This window comes from Osmia lignaria, chromosome 14 (genome assembly GCF_051020975.1).
Source record: "Osmia lignaria lignaria isolate PbOS001 chromosome 14, iyOsmLign1, whole genome shotgun sequence".
Classification (NCBI taxonomy): Eukaryota; Metazoa; Arthropoda; class Insecta; order Hymenoptera; family Megachilidae; genus Osmia; species Osmia lignaria.
The window spans coordinates 8517158-8528969 of record NC_135045.1 but is presented as its reverse complement, the minus strand read 5'-3'; positions in this window follow the sequence as shown (position 1 = coordinate 8528969).

The window sequence follows — 11812 nt, the reverse complement described above, 5'->3', positions numbered from 1 at the left end:
ACGATCGTCCAACGTTGGCCGCATGTTCAGCATCATTTTGTTCTTTTCCATGCACGAACAGGTCGCTGGTCATTATCTAGTTCCACGTGAGAATTCTTGAATATGTAGTTGTTCGACTTGTTGTTAGGCAGATGAAGGGAACCATGAAAGAAGATGGCTACTACATTTTCTAAAAATTTCGTTAAAATCGGCGACTCGTTTCCGAGCGAAGTTTCCTCGCTCGCAGCAAACGAATCTTCGAATCACATTCTCGGCAAGCCGGTATCATGGGTGTTCTTGAACCCATAGACCAGGCGCGGATGACCTGGTGGTCCGTGGATCGGATTGGACCAACGGTCGAACCGGTCCTCGTGTGGGGATAAAGACGCAAAGAGGCGACGGTGCAACCGTGTGGACTAAATAAAATTCAGAATTTATGGAAAACGAGGGGAGAAAGGTGAACGCCGGCGGTCGAAGGGAAAGAGAGAAGGAGGAGGATCAAGCAGGAGGAGGTTGGCCTGTAAAACTGGTGAGCTGCCTAGCGTTCCCTCGACCATCGTCGGAGTAGCTATCCGATGAATTTGAATAAAAATGGGACGGGGGATGAGGTGAAATAACCGAGAACCCCTGGGAGGAGAGAAACAGTGGATGAGAAAAAGGGGTGGCTGAATGGGTAGGTGGTTATGACATGTTGTGTTTCTGTTCGTATGAGAAAAATGGATACCCTGATGCGCGTGTGTTACACTCTGTGTATGACCAGCGGCTTTTTACAGCGTTGCTTTATGCTGAAAGTTATTTCCTCTCTACTTTTTGGATTATTCAACAGAACGTTCGCAGTCTGTTCAGCGTCCAATGTGACGAGAATTTTTTTTAAATTTAAAATAAGCTTCTCGAAAGTTTATACATATAATGTTAAGAGTGGTTATGCAATTTTTGAAACACTTTTAGTAAGCTTGCGCGAATTTCTGAAGATTCGAAGATTCTCGCGAGAAGGAGAGAATGGCCGCCGTCGGATAATGGCGTTCTCCCGCTTTCGATCCGCTCCGTTCGGTTCTACCTCCTTCGGCTGTTCCTTTCACCCGGTATCCCCACTTCCAAGAAGCACGTTTGGGTGCGAACCTACGAGCGTGCACCCAGACTAAATCCAACCTAACTTCAATGATTATGCATATGTTACACTTGTAACCATGGCATATGTTTACATAAAATTACTGCTATCAATGTTTCATGTATTACAACATTGATAAGATATAAATGGAAATTCTAAAGCAATCAATGTGTGTACTGCATTCTATAAAAAACTCTAGGAATTATTTTCTCCATCTTTTATTCATTTACATGTGTATGAAGTTTTTTCTTGATTTATGAATAACTTGGGTCAAGACATTTCTCTCAAAGAGTAGATAATTTTTTCAAATTTTCCTGAAGTAGAGGGTCAAAATGTATATTCATTTTAAACTCGAAGAGAGAGAATTTTCGAGGGAACGAAGGGGACAGAAACACACATGTGCGGCAAAAGTAGAGGAACGCTGTGTGTTACCGGGTTGCCCACGCATACTGCAACTCGAGCCAGCCATTTTGAATTCCAGCTTGCCTTCTGAAGCTGGCTCGCTAGAGAGAGAGAACGAAAGATGAAGGAAAGGAGAGAAGGAGGTAGTAGATACGGTGTCCTCGTCTTATTTTTCAGATGTCAAAGGACTGAGGCCACGAGGCAATATTGTTGATAGTTGATGTTGCAGCCATATTCCAGTGCTCGACTGCCACGCTCTCCTCTTGGCGGGAGATTCCCTTTTTTCCTCGTATTCTTTCTTTTTCTACCAGCTTGCTAGTCTTTGGATCCTTCCACGCAACGATCCTCCCCTCGAGGAAACGTCTGCTTCAAAACTTTTGCTTCTTATACCTCGAACGTTGAATTCTATCATTTGAAATTAGTGTGACCCATATTCTAGAACAAACGCGTTTAGAAACTGGGACTTGAAACATGACATAAGTGTCCAATAATAAAATCATCCAGCGTTGTTCCGTATCTCGAAATACCGTTTGCTGGATGGTTGAAAACGCCAGGCAGTTGGATCGTAGAAAATTCAAAGACAAGCGTAAACGTTGAAACGTTTGATCGTCTCGAGGATGGTGGATAACGATTCCCGTTAGCTCATTCGTCTAATGGCAGGCACACGCCATAGAGAAAAAGAGAAGGTTGTTTTGCCTCGATCGTCGCCAGAGGTGTTGGATATCTTTCGTTTAATGGCGGCTACGATTTGAACGAAGAGATAGAGAGCAGCCGTGCTGTTTTCCACCGGCGCTCGTCTACTTAATCAACCGTACGAGCCGTAATATTCATAACTTAACCGGGGCAAAATGTCGTAAAGTTTATCCCCTGTCCCCATGTTTTTACGGAATCGCCTCGAATTTATTTGAATTCCCTTCCTGCGTTAACCACCATTTTCTATACTGCCCGAGAGTGCTCCGCTTCAACTAACAAGGGAACCATTACTGACTGATATGGATGAAATTTTATGGGTTTATAGAATCAAATGAACTCAAAGTTTCCAAATTTCTTCATGGTTTGCTTTGCACCACCTATGCTTTTTTGATCGTTTGTTCGTCCCAGCTTCTTCGTCGTCCCTGCAGAATTTATTTTCTGTACATACGCGCGAAGGTCCTTCGAGGATTCGCTTATTACGGCGCACTCGCTTCGCTTGTTAAACGTTCGAGCGGTTCGTTAATCAGCCATTCGAATTTTTCCGTGTCAGTTTCCTCGTGGTTGATCGTTACCCGCAGCTTTTTGCACACGCATGAACGTGCATAAATTATTTCTAATTCACGATTGTAATTTACGATTCGTTTTAATTCGTCTTTGAACCGGCTGGAAAGTTCATTTCCAATCTAACCTTTCGAGAACCTAGAATTTTTAGATGTTTAATTTTTCTTCAAGTTTATTGCTTATTAAATTCAGTAAATGCAAGAGCATCATTAAACATTGGGAAATTTTGATTTCTTTATCGATTATAATCTGAAAGATCATTTGAAACACGCGTCTGAGGCTCATAGGATGAAACTCGTAAGCTTTGGACGACCTTCCTTTCCATTGTCCATCGTTACCAATCGCGATATGGTAACACGGTTGAAGGCATGCAGCAACCACGCGGGGCCGTGTGTTTTCGAGCCGTTACAGATTATTTATTCAACGAGAATAGACTTCTATATCAACTTCCTATGTTTGGGATCGCGTGCACACGCATAAAACCGGCAGATCGGCTGGGTGATACGTAAACGCGGCAGTTTACGAGCGACGACAAGTTTACGCGATTCGCTCGTTATCCGCACACCTTTTCCGCGACTCCGATCTTCATTAATGTTTCAAGTGGTCCGCAGAATTAGACGAAAACTGCAGACAGCAATTCCATCTTCAACAAATGTGATTTATTTTCTTTGAGGCAATTCATATCGGGAAAATTTCGGATCGTGGCGTCTGGTATTAGAAAAGCTTTGAACCGTGTCAACGTTTATTAGAAAATCGCGTCTCTAATATCGCAAAGAGCCACAAATAGCCGAAGGAGGAGTATTAGACAAGCTTCAAATCACTATGCCACGTCCAAAATCACCTTCTAATGGTTTTCCTAATGGTCCTGAATAGAATCCTCGCCTATCTTCCCACGAAATAACGAAATAAATGTGACCAGCACCTTTGCTCGCCTGCGTGTGTAAACATACGGAATTTATGTTCATATAATGCAGTTAAAAGTCTTGATTTACGCCGGACACTGTCCAACACTAGATCTAACTCGCATAGACATTATCCCCCATGTGTTGGAACGCGAATATTTAAGAACAGCTGTTTCTTTGAAGGGGATTTAATAATATTTCAGCTCTGCACCGTGATTGGACCATTAGTTAATAGTGTCGTATGAGGTCAATTGAGATGGGAGGAATGGAGCTGTGGTTTAATAATCCCAGCAGCTTGAGACACTCGCTGTTGGTTTAAATTCGTGGAATGTGTTGAGGTCGAAGCAGGTCGATGGTAAAATACTTTGGATTCTTTTCGAAGCTTACCAGGGTAATTCCAGAGTAATTTCAGTTCTAAAATAAACTGAAGGTCAATTACTTTACGTTTGTAAAACAATTAGCTATTCAAAATTCAGCTTTACAGAATATTATTATAATCCTATAACAGTACTTTAAGACCTGGTAACAAAAATGAAGTTTGAAATACTATGAAAACATAAGAGCAAATACTGTTAACAGAAATGGAATAAATTTGAAGCTAATTTTGTTAATAGCATTTATTCGAGAACCCTATACGATCGCATTAAGTTAACAGTCCAAGATTTTTATTCCCGTCGCCTTTTTCCTTCTTTTGTTTGTCTTCTCTAGGAGTTTCGTTTGTTTACGTCTACCGACTAAAATTTATGAAGCAACCTATTTTCTCCTCCATGAAAATAACTTTTCATCTTCTCGGAACAGGCCACCCTCTTATTTATATTAGTTCACCCTTTCGACGTTCCTCAGACGTCGTAATATGAGTAATGAAATGAAGGGTTGCTTTTTATTCCAATTGACTTTATCGACTGGTCTCCTTATTTCTACCTTATCGATTCTGGACCAGCGATCTTTCAGCCTGCTTCGTACGATGGCGCCACGATAGGATCCTAACTACTAGCCCCCATTTTAATTTTGTGCCCTAAAAGACATAAGATTTAAGACTTGAAACTTAAAATCAACAAATAATTTGTAAAAAATAATTAGTAATCAGTTAGGAGTAAATTACATGTTACAGAGGGGGATGTAGCAGACGATTATTTAAATGATCTCTGTACCAACACGTTTTCTCTGATCTTTTGACTACGATCGAGTAAACTTTCGCGAACCGTACAGCTGAACAGCAAATGTAGCGATCTAAACACGAATTCCTGGTATGTAAACGCAGACTTTCCTAAGGTCTGATGCAATGAATTTCACGTATAAAAAGCTCGCTGCTGGACTATTCAGGAATGTTGTTTATTCGCGAATGAAAGCAAAAAAGAGATTGAACAGAGGAGCTAGCAAAACCGTTCCACACAAGAGGTTTTAACAAAGCAACAAAGTTTTGCGTTCCTTGCTGTATCAAATTACGAAATTCAAAACATAAAAAGTCCGACAAATAAGTATCGCAAAAAGAAACACTTATGGTAAATCAATCTAAAGTTTGAGGTCCGACAAAAATGACTACATGGTTAGTTTTGTGATTACATTTTGAAACAGTTGAGTTACCTCAGCCTTAAACGCACTAAATTTAAAACTACCTCGCCTCGTCAGCTCGCTTTTATTTTGCAAGGCTCTCCTTCAACTCGATATATTCCGTCTGGCAAAGCGTTCATTTCCATCGCGAACGCCGACGCCTATCGCGATACAATACGCTTTTTATAATAGCCGGTCTCGTGTGGGTGGAAATGATTTGCGCGTGTCTGCGTGTAAACTCCACCAGTTCAAAGTGTATCTTGTCTTTGAAACAACGATGGAGGTGTGTTTTATTATAAATTTCCGGTAAATTTCTAGGATATTCAAAGTATCTTCCCTTTGAAATTTCAAAGAAAATAGAGGCGTACTCTGAAAAAACAGAACAAATTCTTATCATCCATGGATTTCAATGAATAATATTACAAAACTCTCCTTCGGCAAATTTACAATTCCATTTCCTTGGAGAGTCGAAGAATTCTATCAAAGTCAAGCTTAGAACAGAACCGTGCCAAGGAGAAGGCAGAATAATCGAGCGTGCTCGTATAAAATCCTTATCTAAATTCTTGGCTGGATCGTGAGGCGAGATATAGGCGAAAAAAGGGAAAAGGGGCGGACGTCTGGAAAGTAGACGTTTTACTTCCAAGATGGACGAGTAGCATGGAATGGGGGAAACTACGGAGGAGGAAACAGAGGGAAAAGCAAGCGTCGACGAAGATGGGCTTTGGGATGGGCGAGGATCTCCAGGATTCGGTAGATAGTTGGGGTGGAACTGGCTGACTCTCATTAAGTTAAATTGTCTCCGAGGATGAGCTTCCTTAATTACTTAGCCTGGTCCATCGTTGCTCTTCCACCGCCGACGTTGTCTACTTTTTTATTCGTGCATACCGTTCTGGATACAATTTTATCTTCAGACTGGTATCCTCTGAAGTCTTTTCAAATACGTGGAGCATTCCATTATCTGAAATTGAATCATAGTTTAAAAGAGAGAACAAATCTGTGTAGTTTCATTTAACAAATACTTTATGAAAATCAAACTCTCAATTCAACCTTAAATGCCATCATGTCTCCACAACTTAAATAAGTAAATTTTCAAGAAAATATTATGCAGTATTTCAGTAATCCGTTTCCAAAAAAGAAGATAATCCTCTAGGTGATGAAACGTTGAATACCGTCCGAAAACGATTTTCCAGGAAACGCGAGACGCTAGCTTTTCCATCGAAACATAAAACCGCTTGCCTCCACTTTCTCGTCGGCGCGCAAAATTGGATGCACCGGGTTCACCTCTCAGCCAGTAGGAAGGAGGGGTTCGTGAAAGGGAAGGGGATGGTGAAATGGAAATAGGGTGGGGAATGAGCGACGGATAGAGTGGTAGGGGGGGTTGATAAGAGGTGGAGTGTCGGGAACGATTGGGGCGAGCTACCTCTAAATATGCTAATACCCCCTCGACGTAGGGTAATGAGTTCCTCGCGCCACCAACCGACTGCTATGCATATATATTCAGCCATAAACACAACTTAGATTACTATATGTAACGTACCAACCGCCGTAGGGTGCACGACTTATTGGTACCTTCTTCGTCTTCTCTTTTGTCCTTGCCACAAAACGCGTCAACTTCTTCCCGTGATTTGCGTCTGAAGGGATCACAGCGAGGGATGAAATATTCTCTTGCTTGTCACGATCCCAGGACCAAGGGTTTAACGTCGAATGATTTCTTCAGCTTCGTTGTAATACGATTTATTCAAATCTTTGCAACGAAGAAGAATAGCTTGATTGTTTAAGTAATTTATGTGTTTCCTGAAAAAAATTATTTATGAGGTGTAGTAATAAAGATATTTCATAAATCAAATCAAATTCAAGTTATAATTCAATTTCAGCGCACAAAACATCAGAAGATAATTATTTACAGCATTCAATCCGTGTGCACGTACTTGAAAGCGTAGGGCACGAAAACGATTCACGTAATTTCCGTAGACTTGCAGCTCCATTCCTATATCCGGTCTTCCATCTGTCCCCCTTGCTTCGTCCTCTATCCCATTTTCAATTTCCACCACGTTTCCCGTTTCCTGTTTCTGGCCTGCTCGAGCTCGGTTTCATCATGGTGGGTACCTCGTTTCATTGGCCCTGAACGGTCTGGAAGGACTTCCCTTTCACGGAAAGGAAAAATCGTGACTCGTTTCCTTTACTGGATCCTGCTGAATTTTTTTCTCGTTAAGGATGTTCTTGAATACAATGCAAATTTGAAAAAACCACCTACCTAGAGGAAAGAGGGCCAGATCGCTGCGTTTGTTTCTAAATGAAAATGGAGTTGACCGATCTATCGGGTATCAGTCGCTTTTAATGGAGGTTAAGGAGGAATAAATCCGTGAACGATGCAGGATGGAGGCTCGAAGAGAGTCAGGGACACAAGGCGCGTGGCCTGCGCCGACGACGGATCACGATGCCCCAGGAAAAACTAGACTAGGCGTTTTTATGGGCCATCAAATTACGCCGACCACCTCATAAAATGTTTAAGCGGGCTTCTGTGCAAGAAGTTCAACCAGCGACTGGGCTAATGTCCTTTGGCAAAAGTGCATCCTTCAGTTGTACCTGTGTCCTTTGAATTCCTCTTTGAGCTGCCTTTTGATAGTTCATGAAGATCTGCACCAGGTTCTTGTGATCATAGGCCCATAGCACAGCTTCCTGAAACCTTAAAGCTAATGATAGTGAACAGCCAGATTAAATGGAGATGTTAAATATTACAATGTAGCATACAACATAGGACGTTTCGGTATGGTAGCCATCGCGGTGAGCATAATAAATTTCATCGTTGACAGAGGAATCCCAATCGAGCAAGGGAACAGCCATCTCGAATAAGTCGTCCAACAGGAACGAATCTCAACAAAGAAGCTAATTCGCGAGGCCAGTTAGAGCCCTTTCCATTTTGCGACCAGGCCCAGCCCGGATCCCTGAACATTATTTCCTTTACGACCAATTAGTAGATCCAGAAACACATCTACGCCATTCGCGATGGCAATGAAGAAGGAGAAGAAGAAAACAAGAATGAAAAGAAGCAGAAGTAAGTAGGGGAAGTCTCGTTTGGTAATCTCTTAAGCAACGTTCCGGTCCGCGGTCTCACGATCGTCCTCGGTTTTCGAATTTTTGCCCGACAGCCAAATACAAAAAAAGGAAAATGGAATGTCGAAAACGCTCGAAATTGAGGTATATATAATCAAGCAGCTTGTGGGTGGTCCCGACATGTGAACCTCGTTTAAAATGACCGCCGCGTCATGAGAACGTGAAGAGGCTTCGTACCGATCCCTTCTCTCCCTTCCTTTTTCTCCTTCCTTTCTGTCTTACATGCCGGTACTCGATGATCGCCGGTATTAAGCTTGAAAATTCCTCTGCCGAATGATTCTTTCGGTATCTTCTTATTTTTGACAAAATTAATTATTTACAACACACCAGTGATATTTCTTCTTTCTCTATCCGGTTGGTCCACAAAAACGACTCCCATTCGTCGAGTAGCCCAAAAGAATTTCCATAAAGATAAATTTCTCCCACCGCAGCGTTTTCGAAATGTCGATCCGCCCAGTTCCACTCTACTGTCCGAATTTTTTTTCCACGAACAGGCGTGAAACTGGGACGGTATCCCATTAACCGACCGACAAAGTGGTCGATTCGAAGAGTAACAAAGTAGAGAATCGGACATCGCGATTAATTAATGACCAGCTACTTTTAGAAGCCTTTTAGAACGTCCTTGGGCAAACCACAAAGTTATTGAGACCTCGAGGTTTGTACGAGATTGATAAGCTTGTCTTTCAAACATAGCTCACAACTTACTGGTTCAAAATGGAATTTCTTGGAGCTATAAATAATTATTTAAATTTCTATTTACATATTTTATCTATGAGCATACCGTTGTTCGAAGATACTTTCTTGCACCTGTTTTAGGTGGCAGAGTAGTCCGCGCTACCGGCAATTACTTTAACGACGCATATTAATCGGCACAATAAAGCCAGTTACGAGGGTATAATTACAATATTGAATTATGACCGACGTTTATTCTTGTCACGCGATATTAACGGCGCCCCTTTAGTTGCCCACGCGAATCGTTTACGCGTTCATTCACTGCGTCGCCTCGCGGACACTGGATTAACAAAAGTCAACCGAGAAACTTGTCTTTCTTCCACTTCTCCTTTTCCTGCGTCGCGTCGTTCCTCTCTCTTTGCTAGCTGCTTACTTCGGCACTTTGTCACTGTCAGGATTCGTTGATGTCTCTACTTCACTATCCTCGTAACTTGACAAACTGGTATCGCCTTGTTGAACGACTTCCCGACTCCTTCTGGCGCATTTAATGACACACCATCCACGCTACTTGGCTTTTCTATAAGGAACTCGCATATTTGTCAGGTTCCCTAACTGATCCATGCTTTGAACATGGATCATTTCCTAGTGTCGAACAATTTCATCCCTTTTATCTGGATTTCTCTAAGTCCACTTTTCAGAGTGAAAAGAAGAAAATGAGCTTCTTCTTTGTGTTTTCTTACCTAAACTCATTTATCCGACGCGTGCCAGGATGTTCTTGTTCGTTTACGAAATTCCACCCCCGGTTAACCGTTTGTTCTTGGAGGACGACACTGCTGCCGGTGGTGGCGGCGGCGATGGCGTTGGTGGTGGCAAATATATTATGCCTCTCGTAAAATTAAGTTTTTACGATCATTTTATGGTCGTGCGCGGTCCGTCGATGCTTAGTACCTATAGGTGTGCATTTCTCGCAGCTGTGCTTTTGCGCGAGACTCGGCTCGGGGGACTCGTCACGCGGATCTCTTTTATCATACACACTTTACCAGGACATTGTAACCCTTTTCGACATCTTGATTGATCTGTGTAGCTCATATTCCCAAGTATCATCCAGTATGAACAGGAGAAACGTTTCATAGAATCTTATAAATATCTATGATCATACTTAGGCACTCTGAAGTATCCATACTTCAACGATCACAATATTTTATTGTCACAAGCACAAACACTGAACACTATTTGGCACACGAAGTACGGTAAAGTAGAATCGAGCAAACGGTTCGAGCGACGAGGACTAAATGAGAGCGGTTTCAAAGCGCGGTCGCCCTTCCCTCTTAGGGTTGCAACTTTCTCTTCGTATGAAAAAATTGTCGGGTCTGATCTACGTGGATTTCACCGAAAATTCCAACCATCACGGGTGTCCTGAATCGAGGGAAATTCCTCGTTCGTGAAAGTTACAAGCGGATGCCGGTTGACAGTGAAACGAGGTACCAAACATTTCTTCTTTCCTTTGAAACCTTACTGAAACCTATTAAAATGGTAATGTTTAAAACGATAACGGTATTCAACCATCAGGGGGTAATTTCGACACGATTCTATCACAGAGTAAATTATTTGACTTACCCACTTGTTACGAAGTGACGATGCATAAATAACGTAAAACTTTTTAATACCATGTAGTTAGCGCACAATACAGGTTTGTTCGATCCAAAATTCCAAGAATTCTGGTCTAACCCAACCCACGTGTGCACTTATGATATACGCAAGTTCATGTTTTTACAGATGCGTATGATCCATATACGGGGGGTGAACACGTGGGTGTTGCGTTTCAAAATGTAATAAAACCATGCTGGACTTCTATATTTTACACGTCCATGATTTTTTAGAAAACATTTCGCGCAAAATTTCGACCAAATCTAAACAGACCTAATTTCATGGCAGCCATGGTGGTAAAAGCCAAGACTGAATGCCGAGGAAATACTATGGTCGAGCGAGGGGATATTATTTTAGTTGAATTATTTATAGAACGTTGCTCGTGTGTTTCTTGAAAAGGAGGCGAAGGCTTTACCTGAAGAAAAATATAGGGTATCTTTTAAAAAAAGATGATCTCTTGGAGGGAGATAGTACAAAAAATAAAATAGAATTGCTGATACGTAATTTGTCTTTAACATTAATTCTTGAAGTGTTCTATACAAAGTTTTATATTAAGAAAGAAAAAAGGGTTACAACAACAAAATTCTACAATACAACGATTATCGTTTTCAAAGACACCCTGTGTGCAAAGGGGTATAAAACGGAGATCCCCACGTACGTTTTCTTGCGAACGACGATGAAATTCGAGAAAATTTTGTCGATTCGGATTGAAGGAAAAGCTTCCAGAGGGACAGGAGGACCGTAAAAAGTTTTCCTTAAACAATCGCTGCTAGAAGGATTCCTCTTTCGTGGGATAAACGTTTATTCGATCAATGGCTGAGTTTCGAGAAAGGCGAGTCGGTATTTTCGCATGTTGGTATCGAATCGTGATAGTAAGGAATTCACCGATAAACTCGAACGAATGGGTGGGGAAGATAGCAAAGTCTTGGCATCTGGATATATCGCGAGGCGTGGTTGTAATAGAATTTTCTATCTATAGCATCGCCTACGTACCTGACGCAGGCATCCTTCGAATAGCCTCACAGAACCTTCTTTTTATTCATAAAGAAATTAGAACTTTCAAAATTTAACTCTATTGCAAATTACAATATAACATAATTGATGGTAAGAAATTGATTCACCGCTTAACAGAGACGAAACCTTTGCTACATTGTAAAACTAACCATCACCGTTATCAGTCGTT